Consider the following 25812-nt stretch of genomic DNA (forward strand, 5'->3'; position numbering starts at 1 on the left):
TATTGTTTTCATCTGTTTGTTTGTGTAGGACATTCCAGTGTGCAATCCAGACCAGTGAGAGGCTGCGGCGCCCTTTCCCTGCAGCCTGGGGTGCCTGACAATGCTTTATTGCTGTAGCTCCCACCTGAGCCACTCACAAACAGCCTGCAGGTTATACACCGACTTCCAGCCGCCTTGTTTACTGTTTGCAGGGTGACCCCAACACACTCCCAAATCTCGAATTTTCCCCCCCAAAAATGTGTTCTGCACTGTCCAGCCCTCCCCTGGACAGTCCAGATATATTAGGTCCATTGCCCCTCTAACAGGATCAATATATAACAGTCTGCTACCCTACATGGAGTTACCCATACAGTTCTCAGCACTGGATTAAATATACTTGTTATATTCTTTAATCAAAGTTAACTACAAGGAGATAGGTTTTAAGTGAATACAGGTATAAGACATTAAAGTAAAAAATGATTAAAAGAGAAATACAGATGAAATGCTTCCTAGGACTTAAACTTACCAAATTAGACTTGGTTCAAGATAAAATTATTACCACATGCTCTGAGCAATAAGGCTGACGAAATTTCTGGTCAGGATTTCTCCCAATCAAATGGCTGCTTTCTTTTGTCATCTTAGGTCAAAGCGATAGATGGATGGGGGAAAAAAGTTGGGGTGCTTCTGCCCCTCACTTTTATAGTCCAGTCACCCTTTGAAATGCATTTTCCTGAGGGTTACTCCTAGGTAAAGTTCATTCTGACTGGGAAGTTGGAGTCAAGGAGTCTGGTGGTGAAAGAGGTTCCATGTTGTTGTTTGCTAAGGGCTAGTCTACACTGGCAATGCTAAAGCACTGCCGCAGCAGCACTTTAACGTGCCTTGTGTGGTCACTGCGCAGCGCTGGGAGAGAGCTCTCCCAGCGCTCTAAAAAAACCACCTTCACGAGGTAACTTGCTGTGCTCAGGGGGGTGTTTTTTCACACCCCTGAGCAAGAAAGTTGCAGGGCAGTAAATTGCCAGTGTAGACCAGCCCTAAGATGCAGATCTGTTTGTTTCTGCCCCCCGCCACCCCACAAAGAATGGCCTCTTGATAGGTGATTGCCCATCAGCTTTGATGACACCTGGTAAGAGTCATCAGCTTGTCCTTTGTCTTTGAGAAACTGGTTTACCCATGCCCTAGACTTGTCCGTAAACACACTTCAGTCATGATTTCAGTTTATGTTCATAACTTTACATATAATGTTGCTACATATATTTCACCATGATATTATTGACCAGCAAGTTATTAGTTTTCAAATGATACCTTACAAGGCATATTTTGTACAAAGATTATTACAGTGGTGTGTAGGGTGTGAATACAGGGATGCATTCAGTCATAGTGTGTAGTGAAATCAACATTTATTGATATTTACCAATAAAAACCTAATGCTCCCAAGCCTAAGTATAATCATTAGAGTTAAGGATATCTGGTAGTTGCAACTTCACTGCTTATCTGCAGGTAGATCCTTGCTTTATTGCTTCCTATATCAAACAAATTACATTGAGTAATCATGTTTGAAGGAGACATAGATTAACTACAAAACTGCATAACCCTTTGCAATTCTCTCAAACCTTTGGTAAAGTAGCTACATTATGAATATGAAGCACTCTCTTTCTGACTTTGTGACGCAAAGTCATTGTTATCTTACTGAATACTATATTAGAAATACACTAAATGATCCTTTCAAAGGGCCTCTATCTTCAACAATAAGCGATGTACACTTTCTAGTTCTCTAGCTACTGTATAAGGAGTTAGTTCTTCTGCCTCCAGTTTCTAAGTCTGTGTGTAGGACAAAATCCTGGAAGACCTAGCTAAGTCACTCTAAGGCAACATTTCCTTTGTCTTACCACGGGGCAAATACATTAATTTCAATCTAGCCATCTCTTCTGGGAAAGTGAGGTTGAAAAAGGCTGAACAAGGAATGGATACAGTGCAGACTTACAATTTGGGATTTTTCAGGTCTCTGTTTCTAGCAACCTCAAAACTTCTGTTCAGGGTTATATCCAAATTGTGTCCAAACTTTTGAGCAAATTGTCCTGCTGTGGAGGACAAGAGGAACCCTAAAAGTGTGGAGTGTTTGTGCCAGGTGCAGAATACACCAATAACTGATAGAATCACTATTGCTATTGTTTTATCTTTTAGTCAGGTATCAGTTTTAATAAATTACGTTGCCATCTCATAATATTTATTATTATTAATGAATAAAACAGGGTTGGGAGAAAAACTCTGCCACTGACTTATTGTGTAACCTTTGGAAAATCACTGCACACCCCACCCTGCCGCCTCAATTTGCCCATCTGTAAAATAGTGAATCTATAAAATACTACTTCGGTACCTTATGAGTGTATGGTGGGGATTTATCATTGGGCACAATCTTATACTCACTGAAGTCAATAGGAATTTCTCTGTTTGTTACAATGGGAGTAGGATGATACCCAATGTTTGGATGCAATTGTGTAAATGCTAAATATTATTTCCCTAAATTAGAATTGTGTTTAAAACGTCCCATGTGAAAAGCTTATGGTCTGAGTCCTTCTCTTCCACTTTTAGCCACATTAAACAGTTCAGAACTTGGATTCAGTAGTGGGTAGGGTGCATGAATTTACATCAGGAGGGTCACCTTGGAGATGTACTGTACAAGGAGATTGCCGTCCTAAAAGATAGGAATTGAAAATCCCATTGGTTTGTGGAGATGCAGATTAGAGGTTTAGCAGATTGTTTCCACAAGGGAGAAACCTGCATCTGATCAGCTCTGCTCTGACAAGCAGAGGTTGCTATGGCAATGGAAAGACTATTGAATCCTACCAAGCTGGCTCGGCTATGCGACAAATATTAAAACTAAATACACCAGCATCTGTTGTAGGCTCTTTCATTCTTCTCTTCAAAGCATGTGTTTGCCATACATCCCACTCTGAAAATCAGAAAGCTAAGAATGATATTTTTCCTCTAACGCTCCCACAGCCTGCAGTTTCACTTTGGCAAGCTTCAAACCTGCCTATCATATGTTTCAGAAATAAAATAGAGACTCATAATAAGTACCACTATACCCATTAGGATGTTAACTATAAATGATGCTCCCAACTGCTAAAGACAGCTGAAGTCTGGATGCTACTTTGTATGCAAAGGCTTGAATAAAATACCTTGAATAACTTATGTAAACAAAGGCAGATGGACAGCCTAATAACAGCAGAAATTGGCTTAATGAAGTTATAAAAGTGATAATACTGTGATTCGCATGTGCATTGGGGTATTTGCTTGGTTAAGCCAGGCACAGGCAAAATATCTATGCAGGCTTTGGCAAATTTGGTCCTTAATAGTACTTTACAAATATTTAACAATTCACTCCTCATGACACCCTTGTGAAACACAAGTATTGTCCCTATTTTACTGATAGGGTAATTGAAACATGTAGTGCCATTTTTTTTTCCAAAAAATATTACACAATATTACATTGTGATCTTAGCTTGCATACAATATTACCACAAATGTTCAAGCTTTAAACTGCCAGTTATATATCTAATTGACAATCTGCATGTACAAATGTGTTATTTTTTGCACCTCATTATAGTAATAATGGATGCAAATTAGGATTCTGATCTGAAAGTAATTCCTTTGACAGACTTCAGTGTGACTATTCATGCGAATAAAATTACATACATGTATAAGTGTTGCAGAATCAGTTCCTAGGTGTGCAATTACACATGTTTTTCTACATGCAACTGTTCATATGCATTCTTCAAAATCAGGCCCTGAGCGGTTAAGTGACTTGTCCTAGGCCACGCACAATGTTCATGGGATTTGAGCTTGGGAGTTGCTATCTCTGAGCCCTGTGTCTAGGCCACTAACCACTTCTTGAATATCCTCTCTCTTGATTGTCTGGCAATGTTTTGTTGCAGCTCAGTATTCTGCGGTTTCCTGAAAATGAGTATAACCCATGTAATGACATTACATTTGTACTGAAAAACAATTCTGTTAAATAGCAAAGTCAGGCTTTGTTGGCAGTTGTAGAATATTTAATATTCTCTTCATCCAAATATATAGTTATGCCACTTTAATCAGTATTTGCTTTATTTCTTACCTTTCAATATTGTTCCACATCCCTTGTAAAGAAGGAAGTTTTGAAGTATCGTTTGTCAACAACATGAGTTCCCTGTAAATTAGAAGTTAAGAACATCTAAATAAAAATTGTTTGGATTTCTTCCAAATAGTCCATATTCATAGACAGTAACACCTTCTGGAAACAATAAGATAACAGGGAGTCCATTTAATGTGTGACTATCACCATCCCCTCTAACATCCAAGGAAATATACTGTAAAATAGGTTGAATTTCAGTGAACATTTTGACTTCCGAGTTTTCATGTAAAACCTATTTGTTGATTCTGTTTAAAATTCTACCAAAAGTCAGAAATACCTGGTCTGTTGTTTAATGTGAATATCAAATAAAAAGCTAAATACTATTCCACCATTTTTGATTTATTCCTTTTGATTTTCTGAATATTCTTCTCTCAAACGCTGTATGAAGCATTCACTATAATGCAAGAGCATCAAGATTTTCTAAAGCCCATCTCTAGTCTGGTCCTGTCAAGGCTCTAGTGGTTTGCACCCTTAATGCTGCATTTCTCATCTGAATGTGAGCCGTTTATAATAACTGGAAGCAGAATTGTAAGCAGCCTGTACAAAAAACTCACTCCTGTCCCATACTTCAGAGAGTTGACTTATCAAAGCTCATCAAATGAATGCATTAAATGTATGGGTTTTAGTTTCTCTTTTATCTTACTTCATTCATCATCATTATAAAATTTCTTATCTTTTTTTAAAAACTACAGCAGAATCAAATACTGGTGGCAGCCATCTGTAGTGGAAATAGAGATTTGGCATTATGAAGAGAGAGAGGTTTGTTGCAATCTTCTGTTTTTGACTTCTCTTCTATGTTGCAAATGAAAATAACTGTTATGGAGATCTGCAGTTCTGGGAGTAGTTGCAGAAATGCACAAACATAGCTCCCCATGGGTTAATCGTGCTTGTGTAATGGAACAGATTCCTTATTTGTGGGAGTTGACAGCACAATTGCCCCATGGGGAGCTATGTCTGTGGCCGGCCCAACAGCATGTCAGGCACTTCTGTAACAGAACTGTTGATCTCCCTTTATTTATTTATTTATTTATTTATTTCTGCATAGTCTAAAATGTAACTGACTTAAGAATTGACCTTGACTGTTGTGATGAAGATCAGTTACTGACATGTATTTCTGGGGCTTAAGTTGTAATCCCTCAAATACAAAGGATGTAATAATAATACATGCGAAGGGCTTGTTGTGGCAAATAATCCAACACAGCTAAAGCTTAGTACATTTTTTAAATCTAAGGGTTAGATCCACAAACGATTTAGCATTGCAATGCCTAAATTTAGGCCCCATACCACACACTGGACTCCTCTGCCTTGAATTAGGTTTCCAGGCTTCCTGTACAAAGCCTGGAGGGAGATGGGAGCCTAAGTATGGGGTCCACAAAAGCCAGCATACTGAGCAGGAAGCCACCTAAACTAGCCGGCAGGAAATGCTAAGGAGAGGAATGGGACTTTGTGATGGGTGGCCCCCCCTTCCGGGGTACCACCTGATGTACTGGAGTCCCACTGAGCCCGCCCGTTCCACCAGCTTGGGCTCCCTCACCCTGACCTGCTGAGCCAGGCCCTCAAGCCTCCTCTAGCACACACACAGGTAGGGAAACGCCCAGCTATAGAAAGACACAGACACTGAAATCAACTCTGCATGGGAAGAATCAGCTAGGGAATTGCCCACCATTCAAGTGCACACTGCCTCTGGGGTGCAAACCCAAAATTGTATGGTCTTGTGCTGCACAGAGAATTGTAGAGCATAAGCTCATGAAAATTGCCCCTTCCCTCAATGTGGAGGAAGATATGCACAGCTTTTTGCCCCCCAGTTATGAATTGCACAAAGTGGTTTAGAGAAAACAAAAACATGTTTATTAACTACAAAGGATAGATTTTAAGTGATTATAAGGGACAGCAAACTGATCAAAGCAGATTACTGAGCAAATACAGGGAGTCGCATCTTATGCGGGGGTTAGGTTCTAAAGTCAGCGCTCAGGCGAAAATTGCGTATAGTCAAAATTACCCTTGAAAATCCCTTAAATCGCCCATAAAGTACAGTATACTGTACATGGTTTTGTGTATGCTGTACAACTCTGTACAGTAATATGTATAAAGAGTACATATGCAAAATACAGTTTTACAGTATTTTAATTACATAAAAGAGAGAGAGAGGGATGGAAGAACGAAAGAATAAAAAAGGAAAACAGTAAACTTAACCACTCACAATTCATCCTGGATATTCTTGCTAGTCTACAATGACTATGGTAATGGTGAAGTGGTTGGCTCTGGTTCAGCTCGAGAAGTTGATTGTGTAGGCTCATCTGCTGCTGTTTGTTTTTTCTTGAAAAACATGGTGATCAGCAACTGTCACTGTTGTCTCTTGAGTTGCTCAAACTTTTCTTGATACGGTCTCAAAACGTCCATAATACTACGTGTGATTTTGAGGCTTCGTTCCGTAGAGGGATCAGAAATTAAATCATTCAAGTGTTTCGCTGCTTGGAACACTTCAGCAAATTTTTGAAGATTCCAACTTGCTGGCTCTTCCTGTTCGTCGTCATCATTTTCGTCTTCTGTAGACTATTTTATCAGTTCCTCTAGCTCTTCGTTAGTCAACGTTTCTCTATGGCCCTCAATTAATTCTTCAATTTCTTCCTTAAGGATGTCAACGAAGCCATCACCACCAACTTGCCTGGCCACCTGAACAATGCATTTCACTTATTTATCAATGGTCGGGAAACCCTTAAAATCATTCACACATTCTTTCCATAGGTTTCGCCAACATGCATTGACTGTTTCAGGCTTGATTGCATCACTTATATTAAATAGGCAATAGATGCAATCAGCAATGTTGAAGGACTTCCAATACTCCATCACGTTAGGACTGGGATCAGCATCCATGAGAATGTAAGCCTCGTATATGTGACCTTGAAACAGCAAATCACGCCTTGGTGGAGAGGTTGGACGATGGAGGTGGTATTGGGGGGAGAAAGATTTCAACGTTGTTATGCACAAACCAGAGTAATTGTGGCACCTTAGAGACTAACTTTTATTTCAGCATAAGCTTTCATGAGCTACAGCTTACTTCATCGGATGCATTTATCCGATGAAGTAAGCTGTAGCTCACGAAAGCTTATGCTGAAATAAATGTTAGTCTCTAAGGTGCCACAAGTACTCCTTTTCTTTTTGCAGATACAGACTAACATGGCTGCTACTCTGAAACCTGGCTACAAGTAGTAATTTCTCACCCTAAATGTTGTTTTAAGCAGGTTGCAGAGTTTCTTGAAGACAAACTACTCTTGCTTGCAGCTCAGAACTCCAGGTATTCCTTTCACAGGCTAGACACCTTCTAACCTGGATCCAGTCCTTTCTTCCCCAGATCAGATTTAGGTCTTTTCAGCAGTCATCTTGGGTGAGGATTCAGTGAAGAACCAACCCTGATTAACTCACTTCCCTGGCTTAATTAGGATTTACATATGGCAGGAATCCTTTGTTTCCCAATTTGATCCCCACCCCCTTTTGTGTAAAAATACTAACAGTCCAAGATGGAGTCCAGTACCAGGTGACATGACACATGACCCCGCAGTGTCAAAGCATCCATAAGCCCTGAGGAAGATGTCCCAGGAAGGTGAGAAATTCGCATCTTCAAAGTACTATTTTTCTCCCTAATGGCCCATTGGCTAACCAGCCAGACTGATTGCATTTTGTCTGGTGGGCGTTCCCCAGGTGCAGACCCACTTGTAATTGTTACATAGTCAATATTCCTAACTTTAGATACAAAAATGATACATGCCTACAAATAGGATAATCATATTCAGTAAATCATAACCTTTCCAATGATATCTCACAAGATCCCATCTTGCATAAAATACATCCCAGATATGCTATAATCATAACAATATTTCTATGAAGAATATGGGGAGTAGCATCACAGACTTAATGGATTAGGTACTTAACTCTGAGCCAGAGGGTGATGCTTCCCTCTACTCAGAATTCACACTTGTGAATCCTGCACTGGAATTAGGTGCTTAAGTCATTTGAGCAAGGACTGAAACCTTGGTCTCTCATGAGAGTGTGTTAACCACTGGGCTACAGTCATTCTCAGGCAGCCTCTGAGGATGCCTCCTGGATTGGGCTCTGCAGATCAGTTAGGCAAGGAAACATCTCGTCTCAGGATCTTGGTGGGGCTAGGCCAGGAGCAGCTCAGTGGCATCAGAAGTTAGATGGCTTCACACGTGTCCACTGAGAGAAATTTAGGTGCCTGGGAATTTTATGTGCCACAGGGTTGGGTAGCAGCTGAGCTTTGGTTTTGAGGATCTAAATTTTGGACTCCCAAAGTGGCAATTAGGTGCCTAAATCCCTTTGTGGCTCTAACTCTAAATGTAAATCAATAGACAAGACTGTTCTTAAGCCAAGGATACTGTGCAAGTCTCTCCATCTTTGTTTTCTATATAATGGACTCATCCTTTGTTTTCTGTATAACGCAAGAATGAAGTACCTTCTCTGTGTAGTTAAACTACATCAACTTAAACATACTTTCCAGAAAGGACTTCTTAGCTTGAGCATCCACCTGGAGTATGCTACTGCTATACTTGTTTTTCTAAGCATTAACTCTGTTGCATGATTATTGCAGAGGTTAAGCTCTGATTTTCCAGTGTTACTGTAGTCCTTTAGAGTACTGCCAGTTTTCAGCTCCCAACTTACTGCAGAATGTTCCTTAGTTTTAAAGAACTGCTTCATTGCTGTGCATTATTGATGATGATGTGGTGTGTTAAACCTCTGGTTGCTGTTTATTGTGAATGGCTTTTTCATGCGGCCAAATTCTATCCTTGACACATGTAAATAGCCTCTTTGAAATTAATAGGTTGTACACGTGTATCTGAAAGGCGAGGTAGTGTCCCCTATAAATTCAGGGTTTTGGTAGAATTGGCAGCCAGTTGTGAAATTTGGATTTAAGTTCAGATTCTGAATCGCCCCAGAGCTCAGAGGTGTTCAGATCCGGGGTTTTGGTTCAGTCCCATTTTTCATTATTGTATTAGATACTTATTTACTTGTTACAATATTTTATAATTAATTCCCAAGTGATTTTAGATTTTTTAAAACAGGAGGTTGGCCACCAATCAAATAGGGGCCAAATTAACTGCTGGTGTAAATGGGCACAACATTGGTGACTTTAGAACTCCATCTGTGTATAAGAGATTACTTTGACCCAAACTACCTCCTGTCCTACTGCAAGCGTCCTCAGCTTGCTTACACTTGTTTGATAGAATATGTTCATTCAATAGAAAATAAAATTGACAGCTCTGCTATTTTAGTTTCAGATCCAGAGGATAAATAGTAGCAGATAAATGCAGCAGACAGCTTGTGAAGGAAAGCAACAAACATAATTCTTCATAAAATGTTCCTTTGTCTGCATATTCAGCCTGCTTAAAAATAAAAGCATTGGCTGTGCCATATCATCTGCTAGTTGGCAGGCTGTAAAACAAAAGGATTATTCTCCCTGAAAGAAGTAATCTTAGTTTCCATGGAGCTAGTCTGTTCTTTGTGGGCACATTGCATGCTAGAGATGTGCTAAACAGACGAAAGGTAATAGCAGAAATTAGTATGGGGAGGGATTGTGTAAAAAGGAGCCACAGATGAAAAGGAGTAAACTATACAGAACAGTCAGCACTTATCTTCCAACCAGTTATTTACAAACATTACGTTAACCTCATAAAAGCCATGCAGTGTGGATAAATACTAGTTTCACAAACAAGACATAGAAGGGTTACATGAGTCAAAGAGCACACAGCTAGTCCGTGGCAACACGGAGATTAGATGTCAGACATTTCCCTGACAATATTCTGTGTTTAGATATACGATGCTGCCTCCATTGGCTTCCTGCCAATCAAGGGCTGGATTGTGAATTTAAAATCAGTCAGATGCAAAGTTCACCATGTAGTTGTGCTGCCCCAGGAGCAGAGTAGGGAATGGAATGGCTCTATCTGCCCATAATATGGGGAGTAACTGCCTGGCAGTGGCTGCTCTGCTTCCCCACTGCTATCTCTGATACATGTACCAAGCATGGGGGAGGCTTTGAGTCCTGCAAGATGCTCTCACCTCTGGTCTTAAGAGTTTTGAATGAATGAACAGAGTAGGGGAGACCTCTGTATTTTCTAGTCACCACATCAGGTGGAAAGGTCGCTGGTAAGTGACTGTTCTAGCCCAAGATTTGAATAGCAGCACACACAACACTTGAAAGACCATTGTATGGGGGGGAAGTGCTTTCCTGTGTAGGTAATAAAGTTATTTTAAAAGTGGGACATGAAAAACATGAATGTTCTCATTTGAGTTCTTGCTCATGTCCATTCTATGCTAGGTGTGTGTGCACGCCACATACATTGTTGCCAGAGAGTTTTCCCTTAGTGGTATCCACAGAGCTGGCTCTCACACCCTGTGGAGTCATGCACAAAACCACCTGTATAAGGGGTAACACCGGCCCTGTGCCCTCTCAGTTCCTTCTTACCGCCTGTGACTATTGCTGGAACGATCTTTCTTGCTGTGGCAAAGCTTCTTTCCCAGTGGTTTGGACTCTTCTCCATTCATTATCTGTGTAGTTATTGTAGTTAGTGTACATAGTTCTTAGAGTTAGGATACATAGTAGTGTATATAGTTGTCCCTGTCATCAGGAGACTTTTTGCCCCAGGGGCTGGGCTTCAAGCCATGTACCTCTTGTGGCAAGCTGATGCCAGTGAGTGACCCACCCTCCAGATGTCTAAAGTGTCTGGGGGAGGCTCATGTTAAAGATAAATGCCAGATCTGGAGGGACTTCAGACCTTGCAATAGGAAAGACTGACATTCAGCTGAAGGCCATTCTCATGGAGGTGGCCCTGAGACCAGTCTCGGAACCAAGCTGTTCCGATCTGCACCAAGTACTTTGGCATCTGTGCAGAGCACTCCCACAGCACCGTGCTTTTCCTGGAATCATTCTCCATATCTGGTGAGGAAGAAGCATAAAAAACAGCACACCAAAAGAGGGCACTTTCTGGTGCAGAAGGAGGACACGCAGGGAGTGGAGACACTGATAGTGCCGCCAACTCCACCTAGAGTGCTGAGTCTGCCAATCCTGCAAGGACCCCCATCAGCTAAACTGGCTGGGGACAGGAGAGCGCAAAGAGCATCAAGCTCCTTCCTGGCACCCACTACCTTGGCACCATCTAGGGGCAAACCTTCCATGATCTGGACACAGTGGTCACTGATCCGCTGCCGGTCCCTGGAGCCCTGGCACCACCTTGAGGCAAAATCAGATACTGTTCCACCATGGTCTCCAAGAGAAGAATCCTCTTTGGAGTTAGAAGGGGAATCCTTCGCTCCACCAAAGATCTACCCACCAGTACCCAGCCTATGCGCAAACAGACTTTGGTACTGACCCTCCGGTGAGCATCTGGCCAGTGGGCCACTGGCTGATGCAATGGCCATACTGGAATCATTGGGGGTTTCCCTTGGTACCAGGTCTCCCCTCCCATTGCTCATAATCTGTGGTTTCAGAGAGACGTGCCACCGGCCTGGACCCCGATTCCAGTACCAACCCATGTGCCAATATCTAGGATGTGGCCCCAATGGATGTGGTGCAAGCAGAGGAAGAGGAGGGAGCTCCCCGTCCAGAACAAGCCTTCCTCCTCATCTCCGGATTAGGCGGTGGCAGGACCATGTAACCTGCTCCCTCAGGATGATTTCAGGGCCCACCAGGACCAACTGAAAAGACTTGCTGCGAACCTGGCTCTGGGGGTTGAGGACCTCGAGTCAGCACATGGCCCATTTGATATCCTGGCTGCAGCTGCTCCCTCCAGAGTGGCCTTGGCCTCAACAAAGCAGTGATGGGACCAGCCAAAATGCTGTGGCAGACTCCATCTTCTCTGCTCGCCCCCATCACCGAGGGAAGAGAAGAAATATTATGTATCAGCAAATGGGTTCAAGTATCATTCATTCCCCCTTCCCTGTTAGTGCTGGCAGCAAATGAGTGGGACAGACAGAGGCAGTCTAGTGCCACCCCAAGAAAAAGAGGCTAAGAGACTAGACCTTTTTAGACAAAAGGTTTATTCAATGGGCAGCCTTCAGTTACGTATTTCCAACCAGCAGGTGTTGCTGGGGAGGTATGATTTTAATCCATCAGACTCACTGTCAAAATTTAATGACTCTCTTCCGCAGGAGTCAAGGCAGACGTTCACAGCCATCCTGGAGATGGATGGGCAAGAGCGTGGCCAGGACCTCCCTCAGGCAGCTCTGGATGTGGCAGACTCAGCAGCAAGATCTACAGCATCCATGGTCACCATGAGGCATTGTTTATAGCTCCAGTCCTGGGGCCTCCCTCCCGAAGTTCAGCAGTCCATCCGTGTTCTCCCCTTTTGAAGGCTCCTCCCTGTTTTCGGCACAGATGTACTTAAAACTTCACATCCTCAAGGACTCGAGAGCCACCCTCCGGTCCTTAGGGCTTTACGTGCCACCAGTATCCAGAAAGCACTATAGACCCCAGCAGCCTTCCAGGTTTGCAGAATCTCCTAGGCAAGATCGCGACAAAAGAAAGGGGAAGGCTTACAAGTGTCGTCAGCCCCTTCCTTCCACCTTAGCCTCCCAGTCGAGCTCTCTCAGACATTCCAGCGGGGCCAATCAGGGATTTTGAAGGTGTGCCTGAGAGTGTTATACCAGTCTCAGCTCCAGATCCTCTCCCTCTTCTGTTTTTTGGACCTTCAGCCCAGTGTGCTCATATAAAACATCGGACCGTTGGGTGCTGAGTATAGCAACAGTTGGTTACACCCTCCTGTTTTCTTCCACCCCTCCCTTTTACACAAACCCCATCCCTCTTCAGGGACCCTTTTCATGAGCAAATCGTCACCCAGGAGGTGCAATCTATCCTATATGTGGGGGCATAGAGGAAGTTCCCTAGGACTTGAGAAGGAAGGGGTTTTACTTCTGATATTTCCTAATCCCAAAGGCTAAAGGACACCTATGGCCTATCTTGCACCTGCATTGCCTCAACAGATATTTCAAGAGACTGAGGTTCTGTGTGGTCTCCCTGGCCTCCATCATTCCCTCTCTGGATCCAGGAGACTGGTATGCCATCCTCGGCTTAAAGGATTCTTATTTTCAAATCTCTATCTTTCATGACCACAGAAGATTTCCTAGGTTTGTAGTGGCACAATGCCACTACCAATTCACTGCTCTCCCCTTCAGCCTATTGGCAGCCTTCACAAAATCTATGGTGGTAGTACCAGCCTTCCTCAGGGTATGCAAATCTACCCGTACCTTGATGACTAGCTGATCAAGGGTCGATCACAGGCTCAGATACAGCACAGCATAAGCACAGTCCAGGCCACTTTCCAGGTGCTAGGCCTGCTGATAAATGAGCAAAAGTCAACTCTGGTTCCAGTTCAGAGAATAGTGTTAATGCTCAACTTGACCCAAGCCAGAGCTTTTCTGCGGGAGGCCCAATTCTAGATTATGTCGGACCTGATATCCAAGGTCATGGCCACCTGATGATGACTGCTTGGGTCTGCCTCAAACTTTTGGGATGCATGGTGGCATATACTTATGAGCTACAGTATGCAAGGCAGCGCCTGAGGCCCCTCCAGATGTGGCTGAGCAAATACTAATTAGACTCCGTACTCGCAGTCCTGCTTCCAGTCCTCAATTTCCTGGCCTGGTGGAAAGACCCAAGATTGGTAATGAAAATGGTACCCTTTGTTGCCCCTCAACCGTCTGTAGACTTAATCTCAGATGTGTCAGACCTAGGGTGGGGAGCCCACCTCAGGACCCAGGGCCTCTGGTCACAAGAAGAACTCTCCCTACAAATAAAAGTCAGGGAACTCAGGGCAGTACGCTTGGCTTGCCAAGTGATCCTTCTCCAGATCTCAGGCAAAGTGGTGCAGGTCCTGACAGACAACATTGCATCAATGTTTTATATCCACAAGCAGTGAGGGGCTTGATCTTCGGCCTTGTGCCACGAAGCTCGCCAGCTGTGGGACTTCTGCATGATACACTCCATTCATCTCAAGGAGATGCAGCTCCTGGAAGCCCAGAACGTACTGGTGGATTACCTCATCAGATCCTTTTCCTCACCATGAGTGGTCTCTTCACCCGGCGGTCATCAGTATCATCTTCCAGAAGTGGGGGCCTCCCCAGGTGGACCCGTTCGCCACCAGGCAGAGCAGGAAATGCCATCAGTTCTTCTCGCTGAGCAGGCACAGCAAGGGCTCCCTCTCCAATGCCTTCCTGCTCTCAGGGGAAGATCATTTACTGAATGCCTTCCCACCGATCCCCTTGGTTCACAAAGTTATCCTAAAAATCAAAAGGGACAAGGGGAGGGTTATCCTAATAGCAGCGGTGTTGCCATGCCAGCATTGGTTCGGCATGCTTCTGGACCTCTCAGTGGCAGCTCCACTCGCACACCTGCTTCATGGACTTGATTTCACAAGACTGTGGCCGGTTGCTTCACGCAAACCTTGCCCCCCTGACTGCATGGATGCTGCGTGGCTAAACCCTGAAGAACAAGCCTGCTCGGATCAAGTTTGACAGGTTTTGCTAGGTAGTAGAAAGCCTTCCACCAGGGCTACCTACTTGGCCAAGTGGAAAAGGTTCACTTGTTGGGTCTCCAAATGCAATCGCTATCCATCTCAATCTTCTCACAGTTTATCGTGTTTTTTCTGCTCCACCTAAAGCAGCAAGGTCTGGCGATCTCATCTGTTAAGGTTCATTTGTCAGCCCTCTCAGCCTTCCACCCTCCAGTGAATGGCAGATGAGTGTTCTTCATGAGATGACGGTCTGGTTACTCAAGGGGCTGGAAAGACTATCCTCAGGTTTGCAAACCGACCTCCCCCTCTCATGGTACTTAAACCTGGTCCTGTCAAGATTCATGGGGCCCCCTTTGAGCTTTTGCTCCCTCCTTACTGCTTCTCTCCTGGAAGGTCACCTTTCTGGTGGCAATCACCTCAGCCAGAAGGGTCTCTGAGATTAAGGCCCTTATCTGAGACCACCTTTACACAGTGTTTTTCAAGAATGAAGTCCAGCTGCACCCCCTTCTGGCCTTCCTACCAAAAGAAATAGGAATTCATCTCTTGCTACTCCCAGTCACAACAGCTACAGTTGAGCGTTCTTTTTCGTCATTGAATAGAATTTTGAGTTCTGAAAGAAGTCGCCTTGTGCTTGATCACGTGAATGAACTAATGAGCATATCAACTGAAGGAATGGAAGTACCGGATACACGAGAAGCCACTGAAGACGAACACACTGCATTCAAGAAGTTCATTAACAGAGTTGTGCAAAATTAAATCAAGAAACCAAGAAGGATGTAAATGTAGTGCTTCATAGAAGGCTTGAGTAGCCAACTTTAATTTGTATGATGATTTTAAAACAAGAGTTAAATCTAATGGTCATGAAACATTTTTCAGTTTTTTTACTATGGTGCCATAGAGCTTATCTTCACCCTTACGGTCTCACCCCTCATCGGCCCTGTACCTTCCCCACCCCCCATAAATTCCAAAAAAAACCCTAATTTCAATTCCTGGGGGAAACACTGCATGAAGTTTGCAAACATTTCAACTAAATCCTGTATTACCTTTGTTTAGGGATATTTTCCCCAAAAGTTATTGACGGGTGGAGTAGCCAGTGGGAAAACCATACCTCCATATTCTGTTAGATGTATAGGGGTCATCACTGTGCATCCTGATATGTGCTCAAATACATGAATGCTCCACACATACCATGTGCATACTGTGATAGACCCAGGCCAGTTGGGTGTAGCAGAAGGCAGATATATTGGCCACTGGGTTAACAGTTTTCTGTTCCCTGACTGACCAGAGCAGGGGCTGCTCCAGGCTAATGAGAACACCTGACTCCAATTAACCTGCAAAGAGTCAGGTGAGACCATTAAGCTAATGTGACCACCTGACTCTAATTAAGGCTACTCTGATAATATAAAAGGGCTCACTCCAATCAGGCAGAGAGGAGCCAGGGGACAGGAAGTGCAGCTGAAGGGCTGGTTAATGAAGATGCCCTCAAGTCATTAGTAAGGGAGCCCTAAGGTAAGGGTGAAGAAGGGAGAAGCAGGAGAGCTGTGGGGAAGTGGCCCAGGGAAATGTAGCAACTCTGGCAGTAAAAGGTTGGCTGCCAACAGCTGCTATCATTAGGGTCCCTGGGCCGGAACCCGGAGTAGAGGGCGGGCCCAGGTTCCCCCCAACCCACCACTATAGAAACACTTCCTGGGAGGGGAAAACAGGCCCCTGTCAGGACAGGAGTCTAAACTGTTTTGGCATGAGGCTGTAGGAGCAACAGAGACTGTGGGAGTTCTCTCACCAACTTCCATTGCTGGCTTATGATGAAAAGGGCTCAGTAGACTGTATCCCTAGCCCTAGAGAGAGAAGGGCTACCTGGAGGGTTGCAGTGAGTCTCTGAAGCTAGCATAAACCGCCTGGAAGCGCGGGACCCATGGGGACAAGGTCGGAGCTCTGCTACAATACGTACCATGATGGTACAAGTAATCGTGGTTAGATCATTGGAGACCTAATTAGATAGGTACATAATGCAGTAGACACCAGTTAGACACACAGCTGGTTATTTGTGCACATAAAGACCGCAATTGTTTGCGTAATGATAGCAATTATATGCACATTTGTGTGCCCCTATTTGCATGTCTAAAGATGTGGCCTGTGATGTAAAGTTGATTAGCGCAGTGTATTTTGTATACTGTACAGTAATGTGTGCTGTTAGTCTCTGATTTTAATGTGTTTGCATGGCGGTTCCCCAGTGAAAAATTTGGCTCTTGTGCAGGTGGTGTACTATACGCTTTATAATCTCTAAGAGTATACAGCAGAGGTTCCCAAACTTCATCAAACCGCAAGTCCCTTCTGACAACAAAAATTATTACATGACCTCAGGAGAGGGGGCCAAAGCTCAAACCCTGGATAGGGTGGGGGAGCAAAGCCAAAGCCTGAGCCGCACTGTCCAGGGCAGGGAAGCGAAGCCCAAGGGATTCAGCCCCAGGCAGGGGGCCTGTAACTGGAGCCCTGCCACTTAGGGCTGAAGCCCGAGGGTTTTGGCCCTTGGCAGCTTTCTGGGATTGAATATAGCTTCGGCCCCATGCTCCATGCCCCAGCAAGTCTAATGCCAACCAGGGCGACCCCATTAAAATGGGGTCCCGACAAACTGTCGGTCAGGACTTCAAAGTGGGAGAACTGCTGGTATACAGTCTTAACAGTAGAAAGGACATGAAGACTTTGCAGAAATGTTTCCTTTTTCTTATAGTTCTAGAAGCTTTCTACATAATATACTTTGTATAGCCACACTTACCTATCTTCTCCTTGAAAATTGGAACACGTTTGATATTGTTCAGTCATTAGGCAATGTGGTAGATGCAGATGCTCAGTGGTGAAGTGACACGTGATATATATGCTGCTTTTGGGCTTCCTTGAATGAGAGGAATTCTTTCCTAGTTCGCTGAGACAGCAAGCTGTGTAGGAATAGCCCAAGTCATTGATCTATGGAGAATACAACAGTCCTACCTCAAGAAACTCTGATTGGTTTATAAAGATTCACTCTCCTTTCTCTGCTCTAATGATAATTATGGCTTTAATGCCATCTAAGGTCTCCGGGCAATGGTATAAAACTTTCTTTAGCTCAGTCTGATCTGACTAAAGGAATTATTTTGTCATTCGCAGGTAGGCATGATGCTATAAAACATTATATAGTTTCTTTAAATTCAGTCTTCACTTTGTTACCAAATACCTAATTAATAATAAATATTTTGAATTTATATATAATGCTGTTCATTCATGGATCTCAAAAGACTTTGGAAACATTGGTACATGAGGTAGACAGGCATTAGCTTCATTTTACAGACAGGAGACTGAGGCACAGCAGTTAAGGGCCAAACTTTTGTAAGTGCCCTAATAATTTTAGGTGTTTCAGTATTTGGATGCCCAACTTTAAATGTCTAGTACCTGATTTTTCAGAGGTGCTGAATATCTGATGTTCACATTGGCTAAATTTAGAGATACAGATGCTCAGTACCTCGGAAATCTAGTCCTACCAGAGGTGTTGATTTTTGGTGAAGAACTTCAGAGGCATCAAAAGTTTGAAATCGTTTCTAAAAATGGTTTGTTCATGATTGTCTTTTGCAGAGTCGGGAATATAATTCAGAAGTCCTGACTCCAGTGCTCTGCTCTAACCATTTGATATAACCATAGACACTATATTCAATCCCAGAAAGCACTCAAAAGATTGCATCATGCTACCATTCAGATAATGATGAAATAGAAATAAACTATCCCTTGCCTGTCACAACTCTTTACTGTGTTTCCAGAATGTTAGATTTAATTTTGGAGGAGAAAATTGACTTATCTAGCCTGGGTCTGTCACAGGTGAACAAAATGAGGGCCTACCTGTTTAGGACATGTAACGACATTCATCCTATATATATACACCTGTCAAAACTATGGGTAAATCCCAGGTGAGCTTTGCGGGCTCCAGTTATGGGGAGATAGTAACACAATTTATGAAGTGGCTACTGCACTTCATCAGTGACTATTTAACATGCTATATTTACCATATATGCTAAGAAATTGACAGAATAGATATGAACCTAGCTTTTAGTGCCATAGATAGGAACCTGTCAGTGCCATGTGAATACAGACTGCCTATAGCATCCTGCTCTTCAGAATATATAGATGAGGAAAGATGGTCTTTTCGGTAAAGAACAGGTCTAAGAGTCAGGAGACCACAGTTCTTCTCCTGACTCAGGCACAGACCCCAGGTGAACCACATACAGCCAAAGTTTAAAAAGTAGCCACTGCTTTTAAGTTCCCAAATGGAGTTTGGGGCTGGATTTTCAAAGATGGTAAGCACTTGCAGCTCCATTTGACTTCAGTTAGGGCAGTGGATGCTTGGCATTTCTGAAAAGCAGGCCCAAGAGGAGCACCCACAATCAGGAGCCACTTGGAGAAAAAAAAAAATTTGGCACTTCTCACTTACCTGCTGACTAATATAAAGAAAGAAGAAGAAGAATATAAAGAAGTGTCAGGCTGTGACAGAGACTGATTCAAAGTGAATGTGGAGATTAGCTGGTTTACTACTTCTGAAAATATATGTATATCCTTGTGAAATGAGAGTTTGTACTTGAAATAACCAATTATATTTATTTCAACAAATCATTTAAGTTGTACTCCAGGCACCAATTAATGTAAATAATGAGTGAGAGGCACTGTGGCAAGTGGAATGACAAGGGGTGCGTCTAGAGTCTTTGGCTGGGAAGTAGCAATTACTATGCTAAGGTGGCTAGTATAAATAGAAATGTATCACTCTGGGAATGGTAGAAAGGATTTATTAAATGAATTGGTAATGAACACGCAGTGGTGACGTGTGACTGTGGCAAGCATGTTGGCAGCCTTCTGTCTTGAAGATGGAATAATTTATCATGAGTTGCATGCAGCTTTCCAGGAGTGGTTCAGCTCAGCAAAGCAAATTCTAGTCTTGCAGGTTGCTTTTACTGTCTAGTGTGAATTAGTCACTCTGGGTTTATTTGAGGAAAAAAAAAGTTACTAAGCAGAATGAGTGGAGGAAGTATGGAAACACTGGCAACTATGTACTATGCTGTACTGCTCACTTATTTCTTCTCTGTTTGTGCATGCTACTACGTATAAAATGCCATGGTTGTTGGTAGAAGTTTTCCAGATGGTGGTGCTAACCCTTTGGGGGCCCTAAGCATGAATATTTTTCTCCATCCACACACACTAAAAAAGCCACATTCTTATGAAAATAATAATAAAGCATATGGGGGCCCTAAGCAATAGCTTAGTCTGCTTGTGCCAGCAGTTTCCATATGACCTTATGTAAAGTTAATTAACAAATGCTGGGAGAGGTTCAGTGTACCCTATATTTGACACATCACCTGTGTCGCTGTGTAGGTCCAGCTCCTGACTGGATTTAGTAGTAGTATAAAACTGAAAACAAGAAGTCTGGTCTGTTCAAAAATTTTTCATTTAGAAACGTGGGGTTTAAATTGCTTGCTTACTTGCTTATGAAAATTATCCTTTCACCATTGTGTCTGGAAGGTCACACTCAATGTATAAAGTCCACTCAGTCCTACTTCTTGTTCAGCCAATCGCTAAGATAAACAAGTTAGTTGAAACGTACAGGAGATAATGCTGCTCACTTCTTACAATGTTACCTGAAAGTGAGAACAGGTGTTTGCATGTAACCGGTGTTGCAAGGTATTTACATGCCAGATATGCTAAACATTTGTATGCCCCTTCATGCTTCGACTTGTAGGCTCTAATGTTTTGGTTTTTTTGAATGCTGTTCTGTAAGAAAAAAATTCTACATTTGTAAGTTGTGCTTTCACAATAAAGATATTGCACTATAGTACTTGTATGAGGTGAAATGAAAAATAGTTTTTGGCTTTTTTTTTTTTTTTTTTTTTACAGTGCAAATATTTTGTGACAGGGTCAGGCCAGATGGCTACAGGAGAGTAATAGAAGGCAGATATATTAGCCCCAGGCTAAGTAGGTCCCTTTTCCCTAGATAAGGTAACAGGGAAGGTTCTGGAACAATCAGGAACCTTCTGGAGACCATTAAAACAGGCTCATTAGAACACCTGCAGCTAATCGAGAAGCTGCTAGAATCAATTAAGGCAGGCTAATCAGGGCACCTGGGTTTTTAAAAACGTGCTCACTTCAGTTTGTGGGGTGTGTGTGAGAGAGGAGCTGGGAGCAAGAGGCACTAGGTGCTGAGAGTGAGAACGTGGACTGTTGGAGGACTGTGGTATACAAGCATTATCAGACACCAGGAGGTAGGTCCTATGGTGAGGATAAAGAAGGTGTTGGGAGGAGGCCATGGGGAAGTAGCCCAGGGATTTGTAGCTGTCGCACAGCTGTTCCAGGAGGCACTCTAGACAGCTGCATTCCACAGGGCCCTGGGCTGGAACCCGGAGTAGAGGGCGGGCCCGGGTTCCCTCCAAATCCTCCCAACTCCTGGTCAGACACAGGAGTCATCGACCTGGACTGTGGGTTCAGAAAAATGGCCAAGCTGAGGGCTGCTGTGAAGCTCTAAGGTGAGCAAATCCACCAATAAGCACAAAACCCACCAAGGTAGAGGAGGAACTTTGTCACAATTTGTAATAAAAAAAAATAGTGAGTACTTTACGTTTTGTATTGTAATTGAAATCAATATATTTGAAAATGTAGAAAAACATCCAAAAATACTTTTAATAAAGTTAAATTGGGATTCTATTATGCTTTAACAGATCAATTAAAACTGATTAATTGCAATTTTTTTAATCTTGCTATTGTGATTTTAAAAAGTTGTTTGACAGCCCACAAAAAAAGTGATCATTCTGAGACATATTAGCAAGTGTGTTGTATACAAGATGTGAGAAATAATTCTTCCACTCTACACTATGGTGATAAGGCCTCAGCTGGCCTTATTGTGACCAATTCTAGGCACCACATTTCAGGAAAGATATGGACAATTTGGAGAGAGTCCAGAGGAGAGCATCAAAAATTATTAAAGATCTAGAAACATGACCTATAAGGAACAATTGAAAAAATTGGGTTTGTTTAGTCTGCAGAAAAGAAAACTATGGAGGGCATAACAGTTATCTAGTACATAAAAGGTTGTTACAAAGAAGAGGATGGAAAAATGATCCTCCTTAATCTCTGAGGATAGAGCAAGAAGCAATGGGCTTAAATTGCAGCAAGGGAGGTTCAGGTTGGACATTAGGAAAAACTTCCTAACTGTCAGGGAAGTTAAGAACTGGAACAAGTTGCCTAGGAAGGTTATGGAATCTCCATCACTAGAGGTTTTTAAGAACAGGTTGGACAAACAGCTGTTATTACGAAGTCTTGCCTTGCATTCAGGGGACTGGACTAGATGACCTCTCAAAGTCCCATCCATTCCTTTTATTCCTGATTGGAAAAGGTTCCTGTTTCTTTTAAAAGCCTCAAAATGTAATCTAATATCACACACTTCTAAAGAAACCACTACATTTGCTATTTCCTCCATGCAGTTGTCTCATTTCTAAATTAGTCTGACTGTCCCTATCTCCATGAATGTCTCAGCTGTGCTGTTATTACTGCTAAATCAATAGTCATTCCGGCCTTCCCCCCACCACCATCAAGGAAGGGAGACTGAAAAGTCAGTGAATGAGCTCTCAATCTTTCTAGTCAATAAAAACAGCTAAGTAGTAAGGCAGTTGAAGGGAGAACACCAAGGATGGCCTTCTAGAGCAATCCCAAAAGAAGCCAGGGAGATGCAGAATTCAGTGCCTAAAATGTATGAGCCAATCAGACAATATATTATTAAAAGAGGTAAAGCCATGAAATCTCTTCTTACACTTAAACAATGCTATTCATCCCCAAGTGCATCATGACTATAGGGTAGATTGGTTAGGCATAGAAGGAGCAGTTAGTTTCAACCACAATGGTGTTAATTTGTGAGCAGATGTAAAGTATAACTTTGATTATATTGTATCGACTTCTCCCATCTCTTTTCTGTCTTTTTAGATTATAAACTCATCGGCCAAATAGGGAGCGTATTGTCTCCCATGTTTGTAACCTAATGTACTACATATAACACAGTACACACAAGTTTGAGGAGTGTTGCTTTTACACACATCATGGCTGGCACCAGGCAACATTCCTTTGAAATGGGTTTCTGAGTTGGATAATAAACACTTGGACTGGAGAAAACAGGATCATATACCAGATCAGGTGGGCACAGGCTGGTTGAAACTGCCAAGACTAATAAGACCAAAGATTAAAACAATGTCATTTTAATGTTATTTTCTGCTAGTCTTTTACCACAGTGTCCAGTATAGACTGAAAAGTATGAAATACACTTGCTTATCCAAATAGCTCATCTGGAAGAGCACCAACCCTTCTAGGCCAACACACCGATTATCTGATAGCTCAAAAAGAACTGTTTCACCTTTTTGTATATTTTTGCTGCTTGGGTAAATCCAGCTGCTTCAGAAGAGCAGCTATTGCATTTCATTTCTATTCCTATTCATTTTTAATCATTGAACATACTGGCTGGCTTGTGCTACAGTAGGTTTCTATTAGGCGCTTCAGTGGAGAATAGCAAATTAGACCTAGGAGGAACATGGCAGTTTTGGTTTGGCATTGTCCACTCTTCTTCTGCGTTTCACCTTGTGTGGGTTCCCAACTTTTCTCCTACCCCACAAGCTTAGAATATGAATGAATACAAAGCAAAACTGAGCTGAAGGTTCTGAAGAATTTCTACACAAAACCACGACAGCCCCTAGATCTGCTTGAAACCTGCAGATCAGGGTCACTGGAAGATTGCAATAAACCTGGTCTGAGTATTGGGCCTAGAGAGAACTCCGCTAGCCTTGCTGTAGACAAATACACAGTATTCAGCATTAGCACTGAAACAAACAATAATGAAACACTGTCTGATGCCACTCATGTGCCATCACTGCCAATCAGGCTACCCAGCTGCACCCTTCTCCAATACAGTTCATAGGGGGAAGAAATAAATAGAGGAAATACCTGCCAATTTTTAGAAAAAAGATAATTAGAAAGCTACATCCAGTTTGGGGCAGCTGGCAAACAACTACCTCACACAGGCCCAACCAGATGTACACCATGGTCTCATCGTCGTGAGCACAAGGTCAGTGGTGAATAAATCATCCACAACCTTATCACCGATGAGTTGTCTGTCTTGGTCTGCATCACTGAACTTCAGACTGATCCTGTAGGTTGAACATGGACTCACTTCATTTTCATTCTGTTCACCACTGTAACTCTGACCCAGACCTAGGGAGGAAGATCTAGATTCACAAGTATCCTCTTTGTTGTCTATATTCCCTTCTGGGCTCAAACGGAGGGGGGAAGAAAATACTGGGATGCACTCAGGATTTTGATCTATCTTTGGAAACATCTGCACTGCAATGAAAGACCTGCAGCTGGCCTAGATCAGCTGACTCAGGCTGTATGGCTATAAAATTACAGTTCAGCTCTTCAGGCTGGAGCCTGGCCTTTGAGAATCTGCAAGAGGAGTGGGTCTCAGGGCTTGAGCTCCGGCGAGCCTGAGTCAGCTGACCCAGGCTCTGTGCTACAGGTTTTTTATTGCAGTGTAGACATACCCTTAGAGTCCACAGACAGATTAACTGAGCCACTTGTCTAATCTATAAACCCCTTAACATCAAAGGCTTCCCAGGGCAGTTGCTAGAGACACTGTGAGATGATGGTGAAGTTCACAAGGTTCACCCTCTGGCTTCTCACATGTAATCAGTCTCATAAGGTGTGTACACACACAGCTAGCCAAGCTCTGCACTGGACCCTGGAGCTGTGTGTGGCTATGAACAAGAATCATCCTCTGTCCTGATCAATACAGGATATAAATGTTCTCCACAGTAAAAGGCAGAACAAATCATCATCCTGCTCTGTCCATGATAACTCTTGGACCCTGCTGAATTACAAAGCTAGAGGAAAAACTACACACACAAGAGGCCTGGAACTGATTCATGAACGGTTCATTGTGAGTGTTGGATATTTGAAATTGGAATTATTTTGAACTGAAAACACAGGAAATATTTCTGCCCTGATTGGAATGGCATAATCTTTATAAAGTGCTTAGAACCTGATTATAAATTCAAGATTCTCTTTTTATAACTGTTCTCCAATAGGTTTCAGAGTAACAGCCGTGTTAGTCTGTATTCGCAAAAAGTAAAGGAGGACTTGTGGCACCTTAGAGACTAACCAATTTATTAGAGCATAAGCTTTCGTGAGCTACAGCTCACTTCTTCAGATGCATATCGTGGAAACTGCTGCAGTTTCCACGATATGCATCTGAAGAAGTGAGCTGTAGCTCACGAAAGCTTATGCTCTAATAAATTGGTTAGTCTCTAAGGTGCCACAAGTCCTCCTTTACTTTTTGTTCTCCAATAGTCTTCTAAACTCTCTGTTGAAAACAGAGAGCAGATGCAGAGGGCTGCAAACAAGGTCCAAACACACTCATTTCAAACCTACAATTAATGATTTTGAAAGTATTTTGCAGTTCTCCCCCACCCACTTCTAACAATTCTGATCAGGCCCCAGATTTCATTACCTGGGCTGGATTTTGCAAATTTTTTTTATTATGCTCTCTGTAGGCTCATTTTCAGAAAATCTACTCACCTGTCCAGTTCATGTACAGGCATTCCAGATCCTCCGAGGCCACAGTAACATCCATAGTAATTGTATTCTGATAGCTGTCTGCTGCCCGAAATGGCATATTTGATCATCATCTGGAACTGCCACAGGGCTCTTGGAGTGGGACAAGCTGTGATGGTATGGACCAGAATAGGTCAAATTTAACTATGCAAGGTTCATTTTTTAGTGTGAGAGCAAGAAGCTAGGGAGGAGAGTAGTGAGGAGGAAGTTTGTGACACATTTAACTGCTCACCACAATCATCAGAAAGAGAACTTTTCTTTTAGATTTTCAAATACACCCCCCCCCATCTCCATTCCTGATTAAAATTAGCACATTCAAAACAGGGTGATCCAGGGAATAATTGGATATACTGAGTCTAAATAGACAAATAGTCCATGACCAACGTTGACCATGCAGGAGGAAAGATTGTCTCCTGAAAGTGAAACAAGAATAATCTTAATTTAAAAAACAGATTAAAATGGTGTGAGGTGGAGTGGAACTTCCTA

The 25812-nt window shown here is 42.7% G+C and overlaps 1 protein-coding gene across 3 annotated transcripts in view; it reads left to right on the forward strand.

The window, feature by feature from the left end:
* LOC144929165 (uncharacterized) overlaps positions 1–25812 on the forward strand; it is a 180488-nt gene that overhangs the window by 128270 nt on the left and 26406 nt on the right. The gene's annotated exons all lie outside the window — the stretch shown is intronic.

This window comes from Lepidochelys kempii, chromosome 12 (genome assembly GCF_965140285.1).
Source record: "Lepidochelys kempii isolate rLepKem1 chromosome 12, rLepKem1.hap1, whole genome shotgun sequence".
Lineage (NCBI taxonomy): Eukaryota > Metazoa > Chordata > Testudines > Cheloniidae > Lepidochelys > Lepidochelys kempii.